Source organism: Danio rerio, chromosome 10 (assembly GCF_049306965.1).
Source record: "Danio rerio strain Tuebingen ecotype United States chromosome 10, GRCz12tu, whole genome shotgun sequence".
Taxonomy (NCBI): Eukaryota; Metazoa; Chordata; class Actinopteri; order Cypriniformes; family Danionidae; genus Danio; species Danio rerio.
In genome coordinates, this window is record NC_133185.1 from 35,966,280 (window position 1) to 35,991,525 (window position 25,246).

Below are 25,246 nucleotides of genomic sequence, written 5' to 3' on the forward strand. Positions count from 1 at the left end.
CCTACTTGTCTTCCTCTTGATGAAGAGTAGACAATATCTGATATGTAATAGAAAAAAAAAGAAAAATAAGATCATCAGATGCTGGATTCGAACCGGGTTCAGGAATGATAGTCTCAAAAAATGTTGTCATGCGCTTTATGAGCTACGCCACTCTGTCTGATGACTCCTTAACCATTACTCTATAAGCTTATTCCAATGAGGTGTCCAATGAGTCTCCACTACATTACCACATCAGCTAAACTCTCCCACTCTATTTATTTTTTTCTTTTATTATTAATTCCCAAGAACAAACTTGCAAATAAAACCATTTTTTTCCAGTCCACCTCCGATAGACGCACCTCCAATTCACATTCAGTTGAAAGTTTCACTTTTTGCTTGCTTTTGCCATTGCTTCTTCGTTTAGTTTTGTCAAAGTAGAGTCATTAGCATATTCATACGGGGGAGGAGGCAGGGGGGGTTTGCGCTCGTGCCTGTTCCGCTCACGTTAATTCAGATGTACAAAGAGAATATGCGTGGGATTCGGTGTACGCAGTGTTTCATACATGTGAATTTTTTACTACGTACGCACATTTATAGCTTTGTGCGTACACAATGTTTTAGTATAATTTCGACACAAGTCCTCGTACATGAGGCCCCAGAACTTTATTGCATGCCTGCAAAATGTCGTTACTCACCCAAAACATTTAATTCATGCTTAAAACCAGTTATCAGTTGTCAGTATTGCCCAAGACCTCCAAAACATAGTGTATTTGTCGTTGTGTGAGCCACACTGCTTAAAATTATTAGTTGTTTTCTCACCGTGACAATGAACCATGGAAATCAAGGTTTAAAAAAAATCTGACATTTGTTGAAAAGAGTCAATAGTACAAAAAAAAAAAAAAAAAAACTACAAAAAAATCATTCATGGAAAAAAAAAATTCTTGTTACTTCAGTTCAGGACTGTGTATGCAGTGATTGTGCTGTGGGTAATCTATATCTACATAAGTCTATATAAAATAGATTATGTAAATTGTATTGCAATGAGAGGTTGTTTACTAATTCAGCAGACATTACAACATATTTATGGTGAAAACAAGCGCATACAAATGTTTGATAATTGAATAAATGATAGTTGAATAAAAAATTGGTGTGATGGCTTACCCAATGGACAATGATTGAGAAAATGTGAAGAGTTTCACAGCTTCAATAAAAATCGACTCATCGGTTTTGATCAACAAGCCATATGCAATTAGCTTTTGTCCAAACTACAGAAAATCGTATTTACTATTTGCACACATGCACCAAAGCATTTGCAATTTGCTTAAATCAATAAGACAATCTGGTTTGAACAATAAGCTAACTGTTCAGAAATCTAAGCTTCTTGTTTTGAAAAAGAAAAATTTCAACTGAGAAATGAGCCAAAGCAGTTGAGGAAAACTGTAAGACATTTATTTCACATAAAAAATAAATTATACAAACTAATCAAACTATTATTTGAAAATAACAACATTTACAGAAAGTGCTACAAATACCCGATTTGGTCACAACGCACATGAAATATTAAAGGGCACCAAGTTTACCCCTTTTTTTAGATTTAATGGAAGTGTTTTGCGTCTCCAGAATGTGTCTAAAGTTTCAGCTCAAATTACCCATCAGATTTTTCATTATACCTTTAACAAGATTCTATTTTATACACTCGTTAAGAAATACAAACAAAAAAGACATTTACAAAATCAAACACAGAATTAGTAATACTTAAAGGTACAGCATTTAAGTTTTTCCCGTAAACTACTCAAAAACTGGGCAAAGCAGTGGCACAGTAGGTAGTGCTGTCGTCTCATAGCAAGAAGTTCGCTGGTTCGAACCTCGGCTCGGTTGGCGTTTCTGTGTGGAGTTTGCATGTTATATTTTATGTTATATAGTATGGAAGTATCCGATTTCGAACACAACCTAAGCCTTTGTTTATTGTGAATATGCGCCCTCCAGTGGCAAAAACTACATACTGTATCTTTAAATTATAAGGGTAAATTTTAAGATTCTGGTCATTACATATAGAGCTCTGCATGGTCAAGCACCCCTATATATTCGAGATCTTTTAAGTAGTCACTCATGCAGCCGGTCTCTGAGGTCTTCTGGCAAAGACCTTTTAGCCATTCCCAGAACTTGTCTTAAGACCAAAGGTTACCGTGCCTTCTGTGTGGTGGCCCCACGGCTCTGGAACTCTCTCCCGACAGCACTGAGAACTCTGGGATCAGTTGAACTTTTTAAAAAGCATTTAAAGACACACCTTTTTGGTCAAGCTTTTAATTAACAGTATTAGTGTTTTTGTGTTTGGATTTTTAATTAGTTTTAATATATATTTAACATGCCTTCTTATATTGTCATGTGTTCTTTTACTTGTTTTCTCTTATTGTAAAGCAGTCTGTGACTCAATGTCTGGAAAAGGTGCTATATAAATAAACCTTTACTTACTTAAACAAACAAACAGTAATTATATTACATTAATATTATATTCAATACATTAGCATCCTAATTAAATTTTAGATTAATTGCCAATATTAATAGCTTCCCAATAGTATTCCTCCATGAAAATGTTTTTAAAACTCAAACATGATCATTTTTGGCTCAATGTTTCAGGTGATTTCCACATCAGTGTTTCAGCACATTTTTAATTGGCTTTAAACTAGTGTCATGTGTTTGCATCGAAGAGTTGTGTAACATTCAAAAAGCGCTGTTTAGAGCTCATGTAAACACGGGCTTATGTAAACAACAAGCAAATGTATAAGACCTAGTCACAACAACAGAAAAAAAAGTCACAAAATGTGATCATTTAGTATAACTACCAAACAATTAATAAATAAACTTAAAAATCTGACTTTAACATTGCAGCTTCACATCTTTATTCAAACTGGGAAATGAGAGTTAAATTGTTAGTTCAATAAGAAATGTAAATGATGTTATTAATTTCTCACCACGTCGTTCTAAACCCCTAAGACCTTAACTCATCTCCATAACACAAATTAGAATAATTTAGCTGAAATCTGAGGTCCTTAATTCTCCATACACTCTAAAAAAATTCTGGGTTCCACACAATTGATTTGTGTTAGGACAAAATGAAGAAATTAAAGTATTTATTTATTTTATTTTTTTACAAATCTAAGTTGATAGAAAACATAAAACAATTAAGAACGATGTCCCTCAAGAACAGTGTTGTTTTAGCTCATTTTAAAGTGGTTTAAATAAAGAGCAAATGTCATATTCTGTGTAAACAGCAATAGTCTTGGCATTTAAATTCCAGAAAAATACCCAAAAAACATGCTCAAAATAGACTATATGGCTTCAGTGGTTCAATCTGAATGTTATGAAATTATGAGAATACTTTTGTGTATGCATAAAATAAAAATAACTTTATTCAACAGTTTCCTCTCCTCAATGTCAGTATATTGTATGTTTTAATAACAATAATTTATAATTATTCATTCATTCATTTTCTTGTCGGCTTAGTCCCTTTATTAATCCGGGGTCGCCACAGCGGAATGAACCGCCAACTTATCCAGCAAGTTTTTACGCAGCAGATGCCCTTCCAGCCGCAACCCATCTCTGGGAAACATCCACACACACACATTCACACACTACGGACAATTTAGCCTACCCAATTCACCTGTACCGCATGTCTTTGGACTGTGGGGGAAACCGGAGCACCCGGAGGAAACCCACGCAAAGGCAGGGAGAACATGCAAACTCCACACAGAAACACCAACTGAGCCGAGGTTCGACCCAGCGACCTTCTTGCTGTGAGGCGACAGCACTACCTACTGCGCCACTGCCTCACCCTAATTTATAATTATATGACATAATAATGTAATATAATAAAGTAATTAATAACCTAATTCATATTTCTGAGTGAATTAACTCTTTAAGAGTGACGTGAACATAAGGTTTGCAGAACTATAGCTCAAGAAGAAAAAGTTAGCTATCTTAAATCATTATCAGCATTGACCCCCATACACACACATTCATATAAACACATTCTCATACACCCATACGCACACACATCTCTACAGGCACTACAAGTATATGCCAAACCTTATCTAACACTAGTGTGACACGTTTGAGCCGCTCGACTGCATTTCGCCAGTCTGGGATTTTACCGCTTGGAGAAAACTCGAATTTATATTTATGAATGTGTGTAGATATTCAGTAAACAGTTTAGGGCCATAATAATGGAATTCTTTCAATGTATTCACTTCTAGATATACTGAATTTTCATTACATTATCCAAAACCATTTCTGACTCTGAGAGAGAAAAAAAAAAAGAAAAGCTTTTGCCTTATTTAAAATGGCACTTGAGGGAAATATTATTATCAAAGGACATCAAAGCATGACGTGCAGGTGGTCTACTGTGGTCCGCTGACCAATACTTCAAGAGGAGAACTGCTTCAAGGGCTTTCTGGAATTGCAGATTCAGTGCTTACAGGAATAGTAAACCTGAAAACTGAATAGTACTTTTTTTTTTGCTTTCTCTTTTCTTTCTTTCTTTCTTTCTTTCTTTCTTAACATATTTTCTATATAACAGGAGCAGTTGAAAGTAATAATAATAATAATAATAATAATAATAATTCCAATATAATAATAAATCGCTTTTACACATTTTTTTGGGCAGAATCTCCACCACCAGTGTCCTGCATGCACCTGGATGGCATGATGGCAGCAATATTCCGCTAGACCACCCACCACACACCAGCTGATTGGTGCAGAGGAGACAGAGTGATGAAGCCAATTATCATATGGGGATAGTTAGGAGGCCATGATGAACAGAGGCCAGTGGTCAAACATGGCCAGGATGCCGGAGTCATGCTGGGATTTTTAACGACCACAGAGAGTCAAGACCTTGGTTTAACATCTCATCCGAAGGACAGCTAAGGTAAGCTAAAAAAAATAAACCTTAACAACTAACAAAAATATGTTGTTACATAAATGTTATATATTTTTATACAATCAAATTTGAAGTTAATTACATTTCCTTCAGTTATTTTTCTTCAGCTTAGGGCCTGATTTATCAGGGGTCGCGACAGTGGAATGAACCGCTAACTACTCTGGCATACTGTATGTTTTATTCCCTTCCAGCAACAATAAAAATAATTTTTTGATAGCAAAATTGTATTTAATTTATTAACTATATTATTATTTTACCTGTATTTACTCTATTTTTATTTTCTGTAATTTATTACAATAAAATTAAACAATCTATTTAATTATAAAAATAATAATTGATTTTATTTGTTGAAAATAAGTTTTATTTTAAATATATTAATTTTATTTATTTATTTTTTTTTATTTATTTTAATAGCCCTGGTGGTGTTGTGATAATAACAAAATTATTCAAAATTATTATTATTATTACAATAACAACACTAATAATAATGAAATGTTAAAACTATGCCAATTATAAACAAATTAAATAAAATATTGACAAGAATAAAAATGGTACAAAAGGTGGACAGGACATAAATGAAGTGTAATCTCAGAGTGCTTACATTGAGCAGTGCTGTTGGTGATGACAGCTGCTCACCACTTGTTGTTTTCTCCCCCAGCTGCACAGCGCAAGGTTTGCAGACGCATTTGGTAAATCACAAGTGTGCATCTCTAAACCCAGAGCAGCTGCTTACTTCCAGGTGCCTGTGGGATACGACAACATAAATATTCAGCTTATATATTTACATTCACGCACATTAGCACACACACACACACACACACACACACACACACACACACACACACACACACACACACACACACACACACACACACACACACACACACACACACACACACACACACACACACACACACACACACACACACACACGACTACTGAAAGACGGGAACGTGGCCAAACTCTCAACATGCAGCACAGCAACATCCTGAAGCTCCTGCAAACTCTTCAGTTGCATTTCTGACTCTGCAGCAAAATTGAGATGACGGGCGAACAAGGACAAATCAAAAGGTTACAGTGGAAGAGGATTGTGTGACAAGTTACTCACTGTCTTATGGGTGGACCAGCATATGGTAAGTGATCGTTTTACAGTACACTCCAAAAAAAGAGGGGAAAATCTGTAAAATTGCAATAAAGGAACATTATTTATACCTAGGAAAACAATACTTTTTTTACAATTATGGTAGTTCTCAATACACTAACTTAAGGCTTTGAAAAGGCTAACTAAAATTATTTAGAAAAAGATGGGCAACACTGACTGTTTTGTTGTTATTTTTTTTCTTCTTTTTCTTTCATTTGTATGTGATACCAATGGGCTCTATGCAAAGTTAGAGTTTTAAAGCCAATGGTAAACTTACGGTGAAAGCTTAATGTGACTATTCTTAATTCCACAAGTTTTTTTTTTTTTTTTACAGCATGAATGTTGTAATGTAATTCCAATTCACTAAGTTAAATAGACTTAAAACGAGAGAAAAGACAGTTGAAACCACTAGTGCCGTCAGTAGCAACAGGCTAGCGCAGAAATACCTTTAAAAATATTGAGGTAAAATAAACTGTCATCTTTTAAAGACATGGCGGGGGGAATACAATTTAATGCATAATATATAAACTAAATAAATAAATAAATATATAATGATATATAATATAATTATAATAATGATAGACAAATGCTTTAAATAATATAAACGTTCTATTTCTGCAAAGTGCTGTTTTTCTGTATTATTATTAGTTCATGAATAATACATAATAAAATAGAAACTTACTATGACCACTTTTGTTTATATCAGAAAATGAAATATCAGAATTTCTTGTTTTTATATATGAATAAATTTTAGCTCGGAAATATCAGCTGAAACCACCCTGCATGATTTATTTTAAAATAAGTTTTTCTTCATGCTAACCAATATAAGTTATGTATAATACTTATATAAGATTTTTACTTTATGCTCCATAACAATAAAAACACACAATAAAAAACCACACATTTACATTATTTTAAATGTATCAGTTTATCAGTTTTAAAAAATATCTTAAATAGGGATGCTCCGATCAAGATTTTTGCAGCGGATGTCGAGTCATGATTCCTTGTGATGGTGATCAGCCGATACAGAAAGCCGATTCAGATGCTTTAAGCTTTATATAGAAGTTTGCTCATGCCAGCACACATCATTTACTTCTTCACATGTTGTAGCGCTGCTAATGAGCACACGTGCCACTTGCTCTGTGTAAACTCATAAACAAACACTTGTGATCGGTTCATGAGAGAGATTGGCGAGTACCGATCTAGTCAAGAAATGTGATTAACGGCCGATACTCAGCTCCGGCCGATTGACTGGAGTATCGCTAATCATAAAGATAAACAAGTAAAAATCTAAATTTTACCACACAAATTGTAGTTTAAAAATATCCTTCACTGATTATTATTATAAGAAACATAAGGGGTTGGCTCACAATATACTAAAAAAAATATATATATATTTATATATATATATATATATATATATATGCTTCATAGAACAAGAAAAAGCTAATAAGAACAATAATAATGAAGTTGTTGTTGTCTTTATAAGATGTATAAAACATTTATTTAATAATATTTTGCTTTATGACACTACAGAACCCTGGATGTGCACATTCAGCGGTTCTTGATGTTCATCGGTTTTGACTTTAGCCCTAACCTTGCTCTTTCCTGCAGCTCTCGCATGAGTCCTGTCATTCACCTTCACGTCTGCTTTGTTGAATGACTGCAAGGTCAGCTTCTCCACCAAACAGGTTGACATTACAGCACTCTGATAACACACGCCTCAGAGGCTCCAATACACCGCTAATGTGCTCAGAAAAAGAAGGAAAAAAAACTGCCTCTGTGTTTGACCCAAACTGGCATTTCCTTTCACTTCACTATGAAAGAGCAATTTTTAAAGCTTTGGCGAGGACATGTGAACTATAATGCATGAAAGATGCTTGATGCAAACCTTTTTTTACAGACTATGATGTATTTAGGCAATTAACACCTTGACACTGTAAATCTACCATTTAGCAAGTGCAAATGTTACACACACACACTATCTACAGCCTGATCTCACAGGGAAATGTAGGTATTTTACCTTTTGTCACTTCAGTCGCAATTCGTACTCAGTCATATGAAAATGTATAATTTTTACAGTTTGTTTACGATTGTTTACACTCTAAAATAAACATTTCCACACAATTTGCAAAATTCAACTCCAAGGAGCAAAACACCGCCACAGTTTTGCACAACATTACACACAGTGTCTGCTTCACTCTTTTTGCAAAAAATCACACACAGTGATTTGTAAAACTCTACACACATTTCGACACCTTAGACATAAGGATTGTGAGGTTACTTCCTTGTCATTACAAAGCCCCGGATTGCCAATGACCACGCTAATGAATGAATTGGATAAACACATCCACAAGCTGTGAAAGAACACATGCGCTAATTTGAAAACGCAGCACTCAGGTGTGCTATAAAAGGCGGCAGGTGAGTTCACCTGTATTCATCAAAAATGGAAGGAGTTAGAAAAAGAGTGAGAATGAGAGGGGGAGCTCAAAGAGGAGAAGGAGGTAGAGAAAGGAGGTAGAGAAAGAGGTAGAAAAGGGCTTGAAGAGTTAATATAACCTGAGCAAAGAAGACAAGGACCACTTTTGACTCAAGAAATCCGTGCGACACTTATTGACCATGTTATCAACCATGGACTGACACTGATGGAAGCTAGACAAAGAGTTCAACCAAATCTCAGCAGAAATACTGTATTACTTGAATTTAAATAAATACTTAAATCATTCAGTCTGCAGCATCATTGGGCAGTGCTTGATACGTTTATAGTAGGCCTATTTGTGTACATTCTCCCTAGATCTCAAACTAATCATGAAGAATGTTGTGGGTTTGTCACTATTTTGTTTTGTCATTGAAATGATCCCTTACATAACAATGTCTGCTCAAAAATCTAGCACATGCTATTATCTAAAATTAGTTTTTTTTACAAAAGTGTTTTTTATTCATCACAGCAATGTCAAACTGTCTGCAATAGTGTCTGATCATTGAGGACTGTGGTTAAATGAAAACTAATAGCATTTTCACAAAGATGTGTATATGTTTTGACTATTGTGTGTCATTTTGTAAACAATCTAGGAATTCTGCAAATTGAGTGTGGTGTTTGAATAATTGTGATTATGTTTTGAAAAATTGAGTAAACAATTGAAAAAAAAAAAAAAAAACTGTAAAAAGGAACCTTGGCACCCAACTTCACCCCTAAAGCCAACAGTGATTGGGGATAAGCAAATTGTACTTAATTGTATGAATAAGAAATCAAAAAGTTACAAATTGCTGTGAGATTGTGTTGGCATCTATAGTATGTGACCCACGACAACCAAATTAGTCTCATTTTGCACAGGTTAAATATTCACAGCGATAGCCAACATATGGGTCAAAATTATTAATTTTTCTTTGGCGTCAATAATCCTTAAAATATTAAGAAAAATCATGTTTTATGCAGACATTCAGCAAATGCAATGGTATCTGGATGCAGATGTGCTTATTAGGGTTGGGAGATGCTGGCCAATTTGGCATCGTACAATGTCTAATGTAAAACATTGCGATGGACGATGGCATCATTGTCATAGGCGGATACATTTTTTAGGAATAATAAAAAATGAATTATAATGAATTAATTATTTGTAGCCTACCGTTTCAACTACCTGACCTGCATGGTCTGTTTTACCCATAACCAAATCATAAATAAATGTGGGTAAGTTACACACAAATTACCACCTGTCAATCAGTTTTTCCGCGGGACTCTGGCATGAATTCGCAGAGTGATCAGTGTCGTTATAATGGCGTCGTCAGACTTGGTTGGTAAAAAAGGTGCACAACCAACAGGAACCAACCAACAGTATCTGAGGTTTTCATTAAAATTAATAAGTACTGAAAGTGAAAGGAAGTAAAAGCAGTGTACTGCCACTGTGACACGTTACCTGATAGATTTAAAAGACTGAAGAGTCGTTAGACAGAGATAAGATTAATTAAATATCACGTTTAACAACTGTAGTGAGACGCCATCCAGCAGTAAATCCTTGATAAACTGTCCAACGTGTACTGCTCTCTGGAGCTCAGACGAGCGCATGACAGAGTGTGTGGCTTTGGCTGTGTGTGTGTGTGCGTTCACCTGATGTGCGTTTTCAGCAGACGAAGGGCTGTTCAGAAATACTAGGTAAAACCAGGGGCGCAACTACACATTTACTGAGGGGTATGCGGGTTCAAATTTTGTGTGATCCCTCTTATTTTGGCAAACTAATAACTTAATTAATTAATTAATAATAAATGAAGACAAATTTTCAGATTAACCTTATAACTTTTGACATTATGTATGATTTGACAGTTTATTTTGATAAAAAATAAAAACAAATCTAAACAGTTACATCTTCATAAACAATTTAGGCTGTGTGACTGCATGTTATTGTGTTAAATGATTTTGAATTAAACAATAACAATGTTATATTTGTATAAAGTGCAAAATAATGTTTTTTAACAAAGCATAATTATTTATTTTTATTAATTAACTTTTAATAATGATAATTAAAAAAATAGTTTTGGCACAATGCCCCCCCGCCCCCCACCCCCCCCCCCCCCCATGTGTGGCGCCCCTATACTGCATACCCCCTTTTTGCGCGACTGCGTAAAACACAGTGTGGATGTGAATCACTTCCATTCTAAAATGCCATTTTAAAACTAAGACATAATAGTGTAAACAGGACCTAAGTGTGTATATTTCGAGAGCGAGTTTGCGAAGGGGGCAGGGCGGTGGATCAGCATCATGTTGTCTATCGGCCATTGGCGATGGCATCGTCTATCGGCCCAACCCTAGTGCTTATGCAAACTGAGACATGCAATCTCAGACTTAATGCACTCAATAGAGGACGCCACTGTGAGGGGTAGGGTTAGCCACGGGGTTAGGTGTGCGCATTACTTGTCATATGATATATTTCACCAAGATGTATTGCGATAAATTATATAATTTTCTTTTTAAGGCCATTGTGTGTCACTCATTATTTAATGCCAGAATGACAGTATAAAGCATAGAAGTACACTCTTTCAAAGAGCACATGATATTTTATTCTTATGACTATTTAATTTATAATTTTTACAATTGAAGAATGTGAAAACATTCATCCTAATCAAATAAATACAAATAATAAATGTACAAAGTGCAAGGTAAAAAGAACTAGAAAAAACTAAACATTTTCTATTGCTGTTGTGACCATACTACACAGTTCCCATTCATAGTTATGTTAGTGAACTGTTTTTGTATATCAATAGTATGGCTGCAAAATATTGGAAAAATTTAAAATTGCAATATTTTATTTTTCTGCACTATGAATACAGTTTCACAAGATGGTTTGAATAGCTCTATTTAGTGGTTTTCTGATGAGTCTAATAGTAATCAGCAACAGAAATCAAATAATCACAATGCAAAAAAATGCTTTTCTTAGTCTCAATTCTAGTCCAAATATCAAACAATTCTTATATCAAGCAAAAATATAAGATTTTTTCACCTTCAGAGGAAATTACTCAAAAATAAGAGTATTTCCTTATAATGATCTGCCAGTGGGGTAAGTAAAATTATATTGTTTTTGCTTTGAAATGTAGATATTTGGACTAGAAACAAGTAAATAAATCATATAAATTCTGTATAAATACGATGATTAAAGACAATTCTGCAGCTCCCGGTCAACTATAAATCAGACTCAACATTGCATATCTTGTGACGTGACTATTACGGATGTGCACATTGAGATTTATATGCTGAAACTAGCCCAAGTCTATAGACTTTGATAATATTGTACTGTTTTGCCATGCTGACACTGCCACCTCCAATAGACATGGGAGCAAATAATCAAAGGTTGCACAATAATAATATGTATGGACGATATATACTGCATCACCAAAAATGATTGAAGCCATTGTCCATGTGTTGTGAAATAAGTTGATATGTTGATTATTATGACAGGCCTACCAGTCTGATCTATTTGCAGCAGTGCAGGCAGTGTTTCAGAAACACTCACATTCATAGCTGCACCACAGTTTGTGAAACTTCAACTATGTTTGCAATTTAAAGTCACAACCAGCACGTAAACATTTAGCGAAACAACCCAGCACAAAAACACTCAGCGCAACATAACCAATCATAATTGTCAAATTACTTTGCCTAAATACACTATATCTGGAACAATAGGATATATGGTAATTGTTCACAGTTTATTATTGTCTATTTATTCAATTTATCTTGTACTATATTAGTTAAATGTTTAGTTTATGTCTAGTGTGTGTCATATTTTTGTTTTTAAATTGCACACTGGAGTATGGGAGAAACGCAAGTCTGCTGTGTAATGTACTGTTGCATGGTTTGATTGACAACAAAGTTGACTTAACTTGACTTGACTATTCAGACTTTTGTAATGGCACGTGACTCGAGTTTAATCTTAAGCATTAAAAAGCCTCCGTTACCAAAACTATAAAGTGACATTTCAAAACAGATGAAATGCCTGAGAATTTAAGAAACTAGTCCTTTACATGAGTGAATTTTATGGATAAAACCTGACAACTATAAGGAAATTAAGCATCTGAAGAATGCCTTTAATATTTCAGTTAACTGTAGTACAAAGTAGAATGACTGACTTTGCATGTGTGAATTACCACCACTTCTGCCATGCATCATTTTCAACTCTGAATGTACGACTTGCCCTTCCAAAATCCCTGTAAATCTAAAAAAAAAAGTTCCATATTCATGCATTTTTACTCTGTGCTACCAGTTCCTTAAAAAACAAAGTCTGCTTTATTGATCTTGTCATCAGCTCATGCGGAGACCCAATAATGCATGTCGTGCTACGGTCTAGATACTTTTCAGCTTCTATTTCAGCTGTGGCGAGCAGCTTTTAACAACAGTAATCAAGGTTTCCCAGGCAGCAGCAGAGCATGACACAGGTCCTTGCTTATTGTTTTTTTTTCCTCTCTACCTCTTTTTTTCCCCCACAGCTTTGCTCTCGAAACAAGATTAGAGATCCATTACTGAATCATGTTGGGTCTAAGCAAACAGAGTCCCGGCTTCCAGCTCATCCCACATGGCACGGGCCGCATCCATCATCGCACCAGTTCACCTCCCCTGATACCCACACAAAAAGCCCACATCAGTCTTAATTGGACATCAGCTAGAAATCACTGGCAACGTTCAACCTTTGGTTCGCTACGACAACAACAGATACAAAGGAAACAAACGAGCTGACGAGAGGAATAATTGGCTGTCGTTTTCCATCCCACCATTTGTTCTCACCAAGCTCTCTCGAGAGGGAAAAAAAAAAAGAAAAAAATTCACAGGAAGCAATGTCAGTGGATCACAAACACAAAAGTGAGAAATATGGGAATTCAAAGCCATAATGTGTCAGGTCTTAATTGGATGATGGGAAAGAATCACTCAAGGTTTCAAATAAATTGCTGCAAGTCTTAGAGAAATGTAATTAGAAGTGGAGAGTCTTTCTTTACAGAATAACCCGCTTACAATCCACAATAGTCTACTTTAACAACAGATTTATTGTTTCACGTAATATAATTTATCGAAAAGTACAACTGTTACATTTCTGGACAACTAGCATCACAAAATTAAAGGGGTAGTCTGACCACAAAATGTATATTGTGTCATCATTTACTGCTCCTCCATTTCTTTGAAACCTGTTTGAGTTTCTCTGTTGAACACAAAAAAAGTAATTCTCACACACATACACTACAGACAATTTAGCTTACCAAATTCATATAGCGCATGTCTTTGGACTTGTGGGGGAAACCGGAGCATCCAGAAGAAACCCGCACGAACACAGTAACATGCAAAATCCACACAGAAATGCCAACTGACCCAGCTGAGACTCGAACCAGAGACCTTCTTGCTGTGAGGTGATCGTGCAACCCACTGCACAACCGTGACGCCCCATCTGTGCATGTCTTAAAGAAAAAAAATTTAGTTAATGATTAGTTGCTTACATAACCACACCCATCCAACTGTCAGTTTTTTTTTTTTTTTTTATAATTATTTTTTCGGGGTTTTCACCTTTATTTTCGATAGGACAGTAGAGAGAATTGACAGGAAAGCATGGGGAGCAGAGAGAGGGGAAGGATTGGCATAGGACCGCGAGGCGGAATCGAACCCGGGTCGCCACGAGCACCGGAGTGCACGAGTCGACGTACTAACCACTACACCACTGGCGCCGACCCAACTGTCAGTTTTGACAACAAATGTAAATGGCGAGCTGGGGACCGTTCTTCGTACCTGGATTACTCAATTAGCTGGATTTGATTACTTATGATGTGACATGAACCAGAAACATTTCGTTCCTCAAAACTCATCCAAGAATTTTTGTCATAGCAACAGTTCTGGTAGCTCAAGAGCAGGCTTATTTTATATAAATAGGATTAGATCAGGTCTTTTTAAGCAAAGGTAATACTGAAAGTATGCTCTAAATGCTAATATTTTCTTACAGTATTAACCTATATATTATATACACTGGGAAAAATAGCAAAATACTTTTAAAAAATTATAAATAAAACTTATGCAATCTGCACTCTGAAATAAAGGTCACAGGGGTTGTTCTTCACAAGGGGTTTACAAAAAACATTTTTAATATGGACTTTTTAGATACAAACGCATGCTTTTTTTAAGGCACCAACCCAGCTTTAGTACAATTTATGTATGATAGTAAACATGCCCAATATTCACTTTTTTTTTTTTTGACAGCTAAAATGATGGTGATGTGATGCTTCACAGAAGTTGCAGACACCTTTACCAATATCAAAATGCTTTTTTTGATGCAAAATTGATTTAAATATCCAGTTATTCCTTATGCCGATAAAGAAACTAGACTATAATATACTAAAGAAATCCACTCTAAATGTAAAACTAAATAAATAGCTAAATATTCTTGACACATGAAAGTGTATAGCCTTCAGTTTGTAACCCACAACAAAGGTGGAATGTTATTGCATATCATGTTTAACAAACCATTTACTACGAATTTTATGTAATTTTGCTCACATGGATAATTAAATATTAATCAAATAATGTTATTATGCTGCTGTGCTGTAAGCCAATTGTTGCATTGCTGATTATGTTTCCGAGGATTGATAGATCTGTCATTCACAACACATGCAACATTCTCAAATCAGTTCATACAGACATTTTAATCTGATTCACAAACTTATTTGTAGAACCAAATTAGCCAGAGATTACATATCAAGATTAAAAGATCCAGGATCTGTCAAATCATGTTAGATCATTTAAGCACGGTACGAAGAACGAACCCCAGGTTGGAATAACTCTTCTAAAACCAATTTCCTAATCTTTCTGAATGAAATCCCCACTTTACTACATCCCATCAGCTCGACAGTAGAAAAAAACAGCCACGCCCAGTTCTCATTATTATTCAGTTTCTCTAAAAAACAGCATCAAAATACAACAAAAAAAAATTTCAGTTTCCGGTTCATGCAGACTTTAATGGTTAGCGTTATCCAACATTCTTCAAAATATCTTCTTTAATGTTCAACACAAAATACAACCCTAAAAAACCTGATATTATTTTTTTTGTAGGTGAACTGTACCTTTATATGACACAAATGGAGACTGATTTCAGAAATTACAATACAGCAAAACCTTCAATCACCCTCATATTATTTGAGAAGGCAGCAATTTGAGGTGGTTTCTGAAACTGTAGTGGACATTATTGAGTGCACCTATTCATTGTCATCCTCAATGTTCTTTGGTAGATCCTTACAGGATATCTAAAGCAACTTATATTGCCTTGCAGGTAGTAGGAACAAAATGATTTTACCAGTTGTCGCTGTCCTTGAGAAGTGAATCCATTACCTTATTGTTACTCATGCCATACTCTACTATTTGAGCTAAATGTAGCATAACGCAGGAAACAGTGAATAGCTAGTGAGCGTTCTGCTGTTGAGATGTGGACATTTATTCATTCAGCACATGGGTATTCTCTACAAGCCCATGAAGTGTACATCGATTGTAGACTCATTATTGCTGTGCATTATGAGCCTAAACAAGTGCACTTCATGTCCACTAATGTCTTGCACATGACTACAAATGGCTGTCCTATAAAACAACACACTACAGCTATGTCCAAATTCAAATATTCAGTGCATTTGGTTTTAAATGGACTAAAAACCAACTACAAATTCAGTTCAATTCCAAATATTGAATGCGGCTAAGAACCACTGTTATTAAACTCTATAGAAAAATATCAAACTGAATCACATTACTTACATTATTAAATAACAATATAATAACTTAAAATAACGTGCACTGTAAAGAGAAATGTTGCTGCCTTAAATATTTTAGTTGAATCAAATTTCTATTCATATCAACTTATATTGGTCAAACGGACTAACTTTGTACAACTTAAAACATGCAGTTAAAACCTGATTCACTTATTCAAATAAGTTAAAGTAACCTCAAAACATCTGTCATGACTTTTTGTAATTTATTTTTATACAATGTAAGATCGGATGACAACACTTTGGTGAATTACACATACCTGTAAAAATGTAAAACTTCATATTATATAAAGGTATATACTGTTTAAAAGAATGTGAGCAGTTACTATACAGTGCTCAACAGTGACCATAGATCCATATCCAGTGGTGGATTTAACCAATAATCGTGGTAAGCAGCTACTTAGGGTCCCAGGAAACTTGGGGTCCCCCAATAATATACCTATAGGACTAAATTGTACCTAAAATGTATATATAACATTATGGTTTACCATCATTTTTTGTATGGTGAAGGTCTAAAATCTAAATGTTAATGTTGTTTTTAGGAAAAGAAACTCTAGAAAAAAAGATTGAGTGTTATATAGTGAGAGTGATATAGAAAAAAGACTTAATGCAAAGAAAAAAAATAATAAAAAATAATGCAAAGGCTGCATAATAGGACTTTTGGGCCCCATGGCTGCAATTGCTTAGGGTCTCCAAATTACCAAATCTACCCATGCAGTTATCTCCACAGTATATTGGGGTAAAATTGGTTTTATATATGTACAATTTGACTTTCTCCTTAATAAAATAATTTCAGAAAAGTATTCTTTGTAAATTCTAAATAGTGAAATCACATTTGTAGCCAATGTCTATGTGAGTAAATTGCTATATGACATTGTGAGTAAGTTACTATACAGTGACCATTGAACCATATCCAATGGTGGATTTAACCAATAATTGAGGTCAGCAGCCACATATGGTCTCAAGAAAATTTGGGGTCCCCCAATAATATACACAGAAGTATAAATTGTACAGTTTATTGTCATATTTTGTTTGGTGAGGGTCTACAAATAAAAATGTAATGTTGTTTTTTAGGAAATTAAAATCTAGGAAAAAGAAAAGAGTATTATATAGTGAGAGTGATATAAGAAAAGAAAAAAAAAAAGAATACAAAGGCTGCATATTAGGACATTGGGCCCTATTGCTACAATTGCTTAGGGCCCCCAAATCACCAAATCTGCCCATGCATGTTTCTACAGTAGGCCTATATTGAGGTAAAGTTGGTTTTATATTTGTACATTTGGACTTTCTCCTTAATAAAATAACTTCAGAAAAGTATTCGTTGCAAATTCAAAATAGTGAAATCACATTAGCAGCCAATGTCTTTCAAAGTACAACATTATTCACGTTTAATTAAGTAGAGCTAATGTTGTTTTGAAGTCATATTTACATACAATTTTAGGCCAGATATTCAAAATAGCATAATACACAACATAGAGGCCGTGTCACAAGTTGTCACTGATCAAAAACGAACAAAGGTCCAAATCTAAACCAACTTTACCTCAATCTACTGCACAGCTCACAATTTATTATTTAATTGAAATATCGGAATTAAAAGCAAGACAATCCAGCATAATTTCGGTGGTAAATGTGATATGGTGACATACGAACTCGCATAGTCTTTCATGCAAGTCTGTGACTAAAGTGTAAAGCCCAAATAACGTTAGAAGCTTTACAGTTATTGAAATATAAAGTATTAGTCAAAATAAACAAGTATATAAATTACTTCATAAACTACCTGAAGCAATTCAGCATCAAATGTACAGTCAAGAAACTTATAAGTTTCAACATCTTCCTCCTTTTCCATTTTAAATTTAATTATCACATAAATTAAATGTCCACACAAACAAACTTATTGACTTCCACTCCTATCACTGACATTTCTGCTTCTTAATAAAGACATCACCCAGAGCCGCACACACAAGATGTGTTTAAAAACAAATATGTTCATTGAGTCACACCTGGCTGTTTAGCTTAACTATGAAGGCCTATTTTTAATAAAGTACACCAGTTTCATAATTTTTAAAGCGTCTTCAAACACGTGTTTTCAGTACACGACTTACCTTGAGGCCTACAGCATCACACATGGGCTTCGAACAAGTAGGCTAAATAAACTAGCATGATGACACACCTCAAGTGAGCAGCGCCCTCTATGGGTCAAAACAAGTCATCAGAATTGCAATATTGTCCGCTGAAAAAAAAAGATTCAAAGATGATTCCTTGGATTTACTAAACTTTTTTTTTTAAGTTAAGTGGTTGTAAGCGATTAATTTGGGCTGAATTCCAACAAAAAAATTAAGTTGAATATTACCTAATTTAATTTGTTTGATTAGATTCAACATATAAATAGTTTGAAAATTTTGCAGACATCTTTTTTTTTTTCAGAGTGAATTTTATGAGTTATCAGACCCTTTCAGATACATTTGGCCTTGACAAGCAGGGTTTTTACAGATACTTGTAAGTTAGATATTACTGTAATAAAATAATAATAATAAATTTAAGGATGATTATAATGTGATCACAGTATTTTTGGATGCATACATAAAAGAAGAAAACTGGTCCCTAAAATGCATACAAAACAGTAAGATTCATTAATCAAATTACATAAAACAAAAATGGGAGAAAGAGTCAAACCATCAAATAACAGAGGAAGACTGGACAGATATGTGTGTCACACATCCACAAGCAAAAGCCACAAATTCAAGAGCTTGAAGGGAGTTTGGATGGGAATCTGACAAACTTAGTTCGTTATAACTCCTAAACTGTCTGCCTTGCGTACAGGTGAAGGTTTGGGCTCTTGTTGGAGACAATGTGAAACCTCAATGCATGGCAAACCATTTTCACAGATTTTGGGCTTGCCTAAAAATACAGCCCTTCTGGTATAGGGACTGAAATGAAATGCTAATTATTATCCATCATAAAACAAAATAAAACTATTAGAAATCTGTTAAACTTGTTTTAAATTAAGAACTGTAGCCTATAGGCAATAATTAATAATTATTTGACTTATAGTCATTTTTATTTATTTTTTTTTTTTTAATTTAATGAAAATGGCATATATCAATCATGGAACAAATGAGCTCTTATAGGGGCCAAATTCTGGACTTTGTCAGCGGGGGGTGGGTCTTTCGAACCACCCACTGGCTACAGGCATGATAACCGCTTTGTTCTTAGTTTTTTTGTTTATTTATTTTTTTCTCTTCCCTTCTGTCCTTTTTTTAATAGTAAAAAAGATGAAGCATTACACAAATTGCCATTTGGTTTGTTTACTCTGAAAACGCTGGGTTAAGAATTTACATTAATGGCATTACAAATATTCATGAGATATTTGTTTATTCATTCATTCATTTTCTTGTCAGCTTAGTCCCTTTATTAATTTGTGGTCGCCACAGCAGAATGAACCACCAACTTATCCAGCAAGTTTTTACGCAGCAGATGCCCTTCCAGCCGCAACCCATCTCTGGGAAACATCCACACACACATTCACACACCCACAGACAATTTAGCCCACCCAATTCACCTGTTCAGCATGTCTTTGGACTGTGGGGGAAACCGGAGCACCCATAGGAAACCCACGTGAACGCAGGGAGAACATGCAAACTCCACACAGAAACGTCAACTGAGCCGGCTCTAACCAGCGACCCAGCGACCTTCTTGCTGTGTGGCGACAGCACTACCTGCACCACTGCTTACAATACATGAGAGAGTGAAAATTGTTTACCTTTCTAAACAAAAAGGACATTGATCACTCACGCTAGAATTAATTTTAGTCACATGTGCATTATTTTTATAAAGCACTTTCCTTTTTAACTACTAAAACCAACATTCCCATTAACTATGAAACAAAACAAGGGACGATTAATCCCAGCATTTTCAATGTCAAGTAATTCTAATTTCTGGGGAACTATTTTGATCATCAGGGAAATTATGTCTTGGCTGTAATCAAGAAAATTTTTTTTCTTTAGTTTATCCAAAAATATATATAATAATAATAACAAACCTCACTGATCTAATTCCCATATATAAATGAGAGAGAGAGAGAGAGAGAGAGAGAGAGAGAGAGAGAGAGAGAGAGAGAGAGAGAGAGAGAGAGAGAGATTAAATGCAAGTGTCTTTGGGTTTTGTTTGGTTGGTAGCCTGCACGTGTGTTGTGGTGATGTTTATTTTCTAAAATATTCCAGTAATTTTTGTTTCTTAAAAGCCATGTAAAACAATCTGCATGTAATCAGTAATTGCATTCCTTGATGAAGATGAATGAAACCTCGCCATCATTCAATTACGGGCCATATTTTCCGTGTTTCTGCACATCTCCTTTGAAAGTGAAATAATTGTCATTTGATATGTAACTAAATCCTGCCCTCATGCGGACATAATCTGAATTTTTTCAAGGTGCTCTTCATGCTAATCATCACCAAAATTCTCTTAAACACAGAATTATCAACGTCAATTATCGGGGTGATGAATCACTCTTTCATGCTATCCAGTTGTACCTTTTAATATGCATGCAGAAAATAGATCAGTCCCTATTTTGATGATTTTCTTTTTTTATCATTTATTTTATTTGTATTTTTTTTGCAATTACATTTATTTATTATTATTATTTTTTTTTTGTATTTTTGCCCTTTCAGGCTTCTCCAAGAAAATTTGCTATTTGTGTTTCTGTTTCACCAGCAAGAAGAGCATAATGAAATCCTCTGGGCGGACCTGTGCTTCTGTACTCCATCACGCTAATTGAGTTTCTCCTGGCTTTTATCAGGCTCATTACCTCAACTCTGATCAGGGCAAACCAGCTTCCATCACCAAAGATGGCATTAACGGTGTCACTCATTTCTGACTTTTATGTATATATAAATAATTGCCTAAAGTTATTTTGGGCTTTTGGTAAAATTATTCCTAGTTGCTATTAATTAGGGCTGCACAATATTGGAAAAATCTGATATTGCGATATTTTCTTTTTCTGCAATATATGAATTCAGTTTCACAGAATGATTTGAATAGCTCTATTTAAAGAGTCTAACAGTGTTCAGGTAAAGAAATAGAATAATCACAATGCAAAAAAAAGTAATAGTAATAATCCTTCTTTGTTTTGTCTCATGTTTAGTACAAATATCTAAAAAGTCTTAGATCAAGTAAAAATATTGCTTAGTTTTAAACATCAGAGTAAATAAGGCAAATTTAAGAGCTTTTGCTTAAAACAAGCCAAATTGCAGCAGGGTGTGTTAAATAATCTTGTTTTCGCTTTGAAATGAAGACATTTCGACTAGAAACAAGACAAAAAATTCTCAGTGCATTTTTTTTTTCTTATTTGTTGTTGCATAAATCGAAGAAATGTTGTATAAATACACTAATTAAAGACAATTTTGTAGCTCCTGGTCAACTATAATCCAAACTCAACATTGCATATCTTACTGAAACGATATATTGTGCAGCCCAACTATTATAAATGATCTAAATACAATTTTTTTCACACATTTATATTTTTAGTTGAAAGAGATATTTTTAGCTTTAAATATAATATTATTTTGTTGCTAAAACTTCTACTTTCATAAGTTTACGTAAAAGAAAAATCTGTCATCACTTATTCACTCTAATTCTTACAAACCGTTTTGAGTTTCTTTCTTCCGTTAAACACAAAATAAGATATTTAGAAAAATGCTGAAAACCTGTAGCAATTGACATCCATACTAACTGTTATTCCTATTATTGAAGACAATGGTTACAGGTAATCAGAAAGAAACTCATAAATGTTCAAAAGTGTGAGTAAATAGTGAGAAGCATTTTATTTTGGGGTAAACTATCGCTTTAAATGATTTGCCCCTTCTGTTGACTTATGGGTAAAAAATGCCCTGTGCACCATTTTAACAGCAGGAACTTAAAAATAAATAAATAAATAAATAAAAAAAATCTTGAAATTCTTTGACTTTTCCTTACATGACCCCAACATTACAATAAATTGTCATTTTCATGAAGGCTGGATGGGTACAATGGTTGTCCTTCGGGAAAGTTTTGACCCATTTTTGACCATTTTCATGCCACAAAAACTACTGGCACACACGTACAGTTCACTGCAACAAAGAGACACACCAAACAAACCCACACACAATAATAATCTGCTGATTAACCGTTTATGAACACTGTCTCGCTGAAAATGTTTTACACTTATGCAGGATCTAGAAATAGGAAATACACACTTCACTGTAGTCAAAAATGAGTACAAAATTGGTGATGAAGATTAGGTTGATTCTTCATGCAAAAAATATGCGAGGATTGAAAGGAAATGTATCTGCTTTATTTTAAAGGTTTAGAGAAGATGGGTCATTTTTGACCCGAAGAAAAAAAAAAGTGTTAACTAATGAAGGACAACACAAGGGTTAAACGTTAAACAATTTTAATAATATTAATAATTAATTTTTAATAATAATTACTTGCATTTATATAGCTCTTTTCTGGACAGTCAAAGCACTTTACACATTTTTTGGGGGGCATCTCCTCATCTACCACCAGTAGCAGCGAGCAGCATCCACCTAGATGACACGACAGCAGCCGTGTTACAACAGACCGCACACCACACACCAGCTGATTGGTGGAGAGGAGACAGTGATGAAGCCAATTACGATATGGGTATGGTTAGGAAGCCGTAATGGACAGTATGCAAATTTGGCCAGGATGCCGAGGTTAAACCCTTACTCTTTTTCAAAGGACAGCTTGGGTATAGAGTCCCCATCCATATACTGGGGCATTAGGACCCACACAGACTGCAGGTTGAGCACCTCCTGCTGGACTGACTAACACCATTTCCAGCATCAACCTAGTTTTTTCATGTGGTCTCTCATTCGGGTACTGACCGGACGCTGCCCTGCTTCAGCAGGCGACAATGTAAAAGTTGCAGAGAGCTAATGAAAGCTGCCAGCTAATGACTCTTTGCATCAAACTCATTAGCATAATATAAGCTTTAAGGGTTATGGGAATGATAAGTTATTAAACCTCAACTTCAAATTTCAGAGCAAACGCTGAGCTCATCTGCATCTGCTCCTGCAAAAAAAGTGTATACAGTACATGAAATATGTAAAGTCCAAATTGTGAAGCAGCCGAATGTGAGGGAAGCATGAGCAGCTGTGACCTCCTTTCATGGTTGATTTGAGATTGTTTATTAGATTCAAATGACCGGCATCTAATTCACGCTTGCTCAATAAGATCCAGACTGTTTTGCCTCTTGCCCTCCTCGGGTTGTGTCTGCAGCCATACTGTGAGAATAAAGTGTCTTTGAGATCAAACATCGCTGCTGAGCAAATGGATCTCACGCAGAGAGGGCAGCAGATGGACTGGGCAGGGGAACAAGCAGCATCTCTCCAAACAGACTTTCAATGAGCCACGGCGAAAAAAAAAAACGGGACGAGGCTGATGATGGTAAATGATAGAAGGGACGCTGGGCCTTTACTCCACTGAATAAAGTGCGAAGACTTTTTCAAAGTCAATGTTTGTGTATTCATTAAAACGTAACAACCTTTGTATGGAGTCATTCTAGAGCCATATATGTATACGTGCAAAACGAAAGAAAAATTTGCAAACAAAAGTTAAAGTTTAGTGAAAAAAATTAATAAATAAATACAATTCTACAAAAATCATGTTTTTGAGAAATAAACATTTATTTTGCTAACAAAAATAAAGAACTGCAAAGGGAAAATTAAGTTTTGAGAAATAAAAATGAAATTTGCAAACAAAAAAAAGAACTGCAAATAAAATAAACCATTTGCAATAAAAAAAAATTTAAAAAAACTATGCGTACACAAAACATTTTAATAGCATTGCCTTTACAAAACCCGTCAGTCAGTTGTAATTCTCATTTGGATTTGCCTTTTAGACACCGTGAGTTTGTGATGCTGTTTTCATTTTGCACTTCACGTTTCTGCGTGTTATTACTTTGTGGCCCTGATTTGACAAGAGGGCGGAGTCAAGCGAACTTGGGTGTTTACTCAGGCCCAGACCGGCTCCCATTTAAGAGACGTCATCACCTAGAGACACAGGCTGGGTCACGCATACTTGCATCACGCAAATCGCATACTTCCATACTATATAGAACGCTAAAATCAGAATGTGAGCTGAGTAATATGTCTGCATTCATAGAATTCGAAAATCAGTATGCAAGAAGTACTTGGATTTCTGGCGAGATTTTAAGGTGTGTATTCCATGCATGCTGTGCTATCCTATGATGCCCCCAAGAAAATTCTTTTATGGGAGTGAAGTGACGCAACTTACCATGCCAAATTCTTTATTTTGTTAGCTAAATTAATTTTTATTTCTCAAATTTTTATTTTTGCTTTGTAATTATTTGGAGATTTGCATTTATTAATTTATTTATTGCTCAATACTTTATTTTTATTTTTATTTTGCAAGTATATATGGTCCTAGATTGACTCCATACCTTTGCCGCCCGATGTTTATGAATAGAACAAAGTTCAGCATTTAGTGTACCGTTTTAAATGTTTGGAGCTCTTTCAAGGGATCAGTTCACCCAAAAATGAAAATGATGTTATTAATTACTCACATTGATGTCATTTCAATCCCACTCTGACTGTTGTTCATCCTCAGAACCCAAATTAAGAGAATTGTATCTGTCTTGTCCTCCATATACTGCACTGCAATGGCCAAGATGCATTTAAAGTCCAGAAAAAAAAACCCAACAAACTTGTTTGGACACACTTTCTGAAAATAAAACAATAAATCGAATATCTGAAACAATAAAGCAACATCTGACTCAGCGTTTTTTTTTTTTTTTTTTCAGTGTAATTTTCATGTAATTCTTCAAATATCATTTATATTTATTGTGTACTATTGAAATGAACACAGAAAACACAAATAAAAACTCATTTTATTTTAGCATT

At 34.8% G+C, this 25,246-nt stretch overlaps 1 protein-coding gene and 1 long non-coding RNA gene across 3 annotated transcripts in view; one reads left to right on the plus strand and one right to left on the minus strand.

The window, feature by feature from the left end:
* Window positions 1-18,498, minus strand: part of opcml (opioid binding protein/cell adhesion molecule-like) — a 408,742-nt gene extending 390,244 nt beyond the window's left edge. The window contains exons 1-3 of one of the 2 annotated variants that reach the window (XM_073913808.1): window positions 18,428-18,498; window positions 13,791-13,985; window positions 5,517-5,658 (exon numbers count right to left, since the gene is read on the minus strand). The gene's annotated coding sequence lies outside the window, so the exon portion shown is untranslated. The remainder of the gene's footprint in view (window positions 1-5,516; window positions 5,659-13,790; window positions 13,986-18,427) is intronic. The other variant, XM_073913809.1, reaches the window with a different exon arrangement.
* On the plus strand, window positions 5,856-13,671 carry LOC141376411 (uncharacterized). The gene is made up of 3 exons (XR_012386435.1): window positions 5,856-6,095; window positions 7,671-7,726; window positions 13,029-13,671. It is a non-coding gene; the product is annotated as an uncharacterized lncRNA (long non-coding RNA).
* Window positions 18,499-25,246: the final 6,748 nt, after the last annotated feature.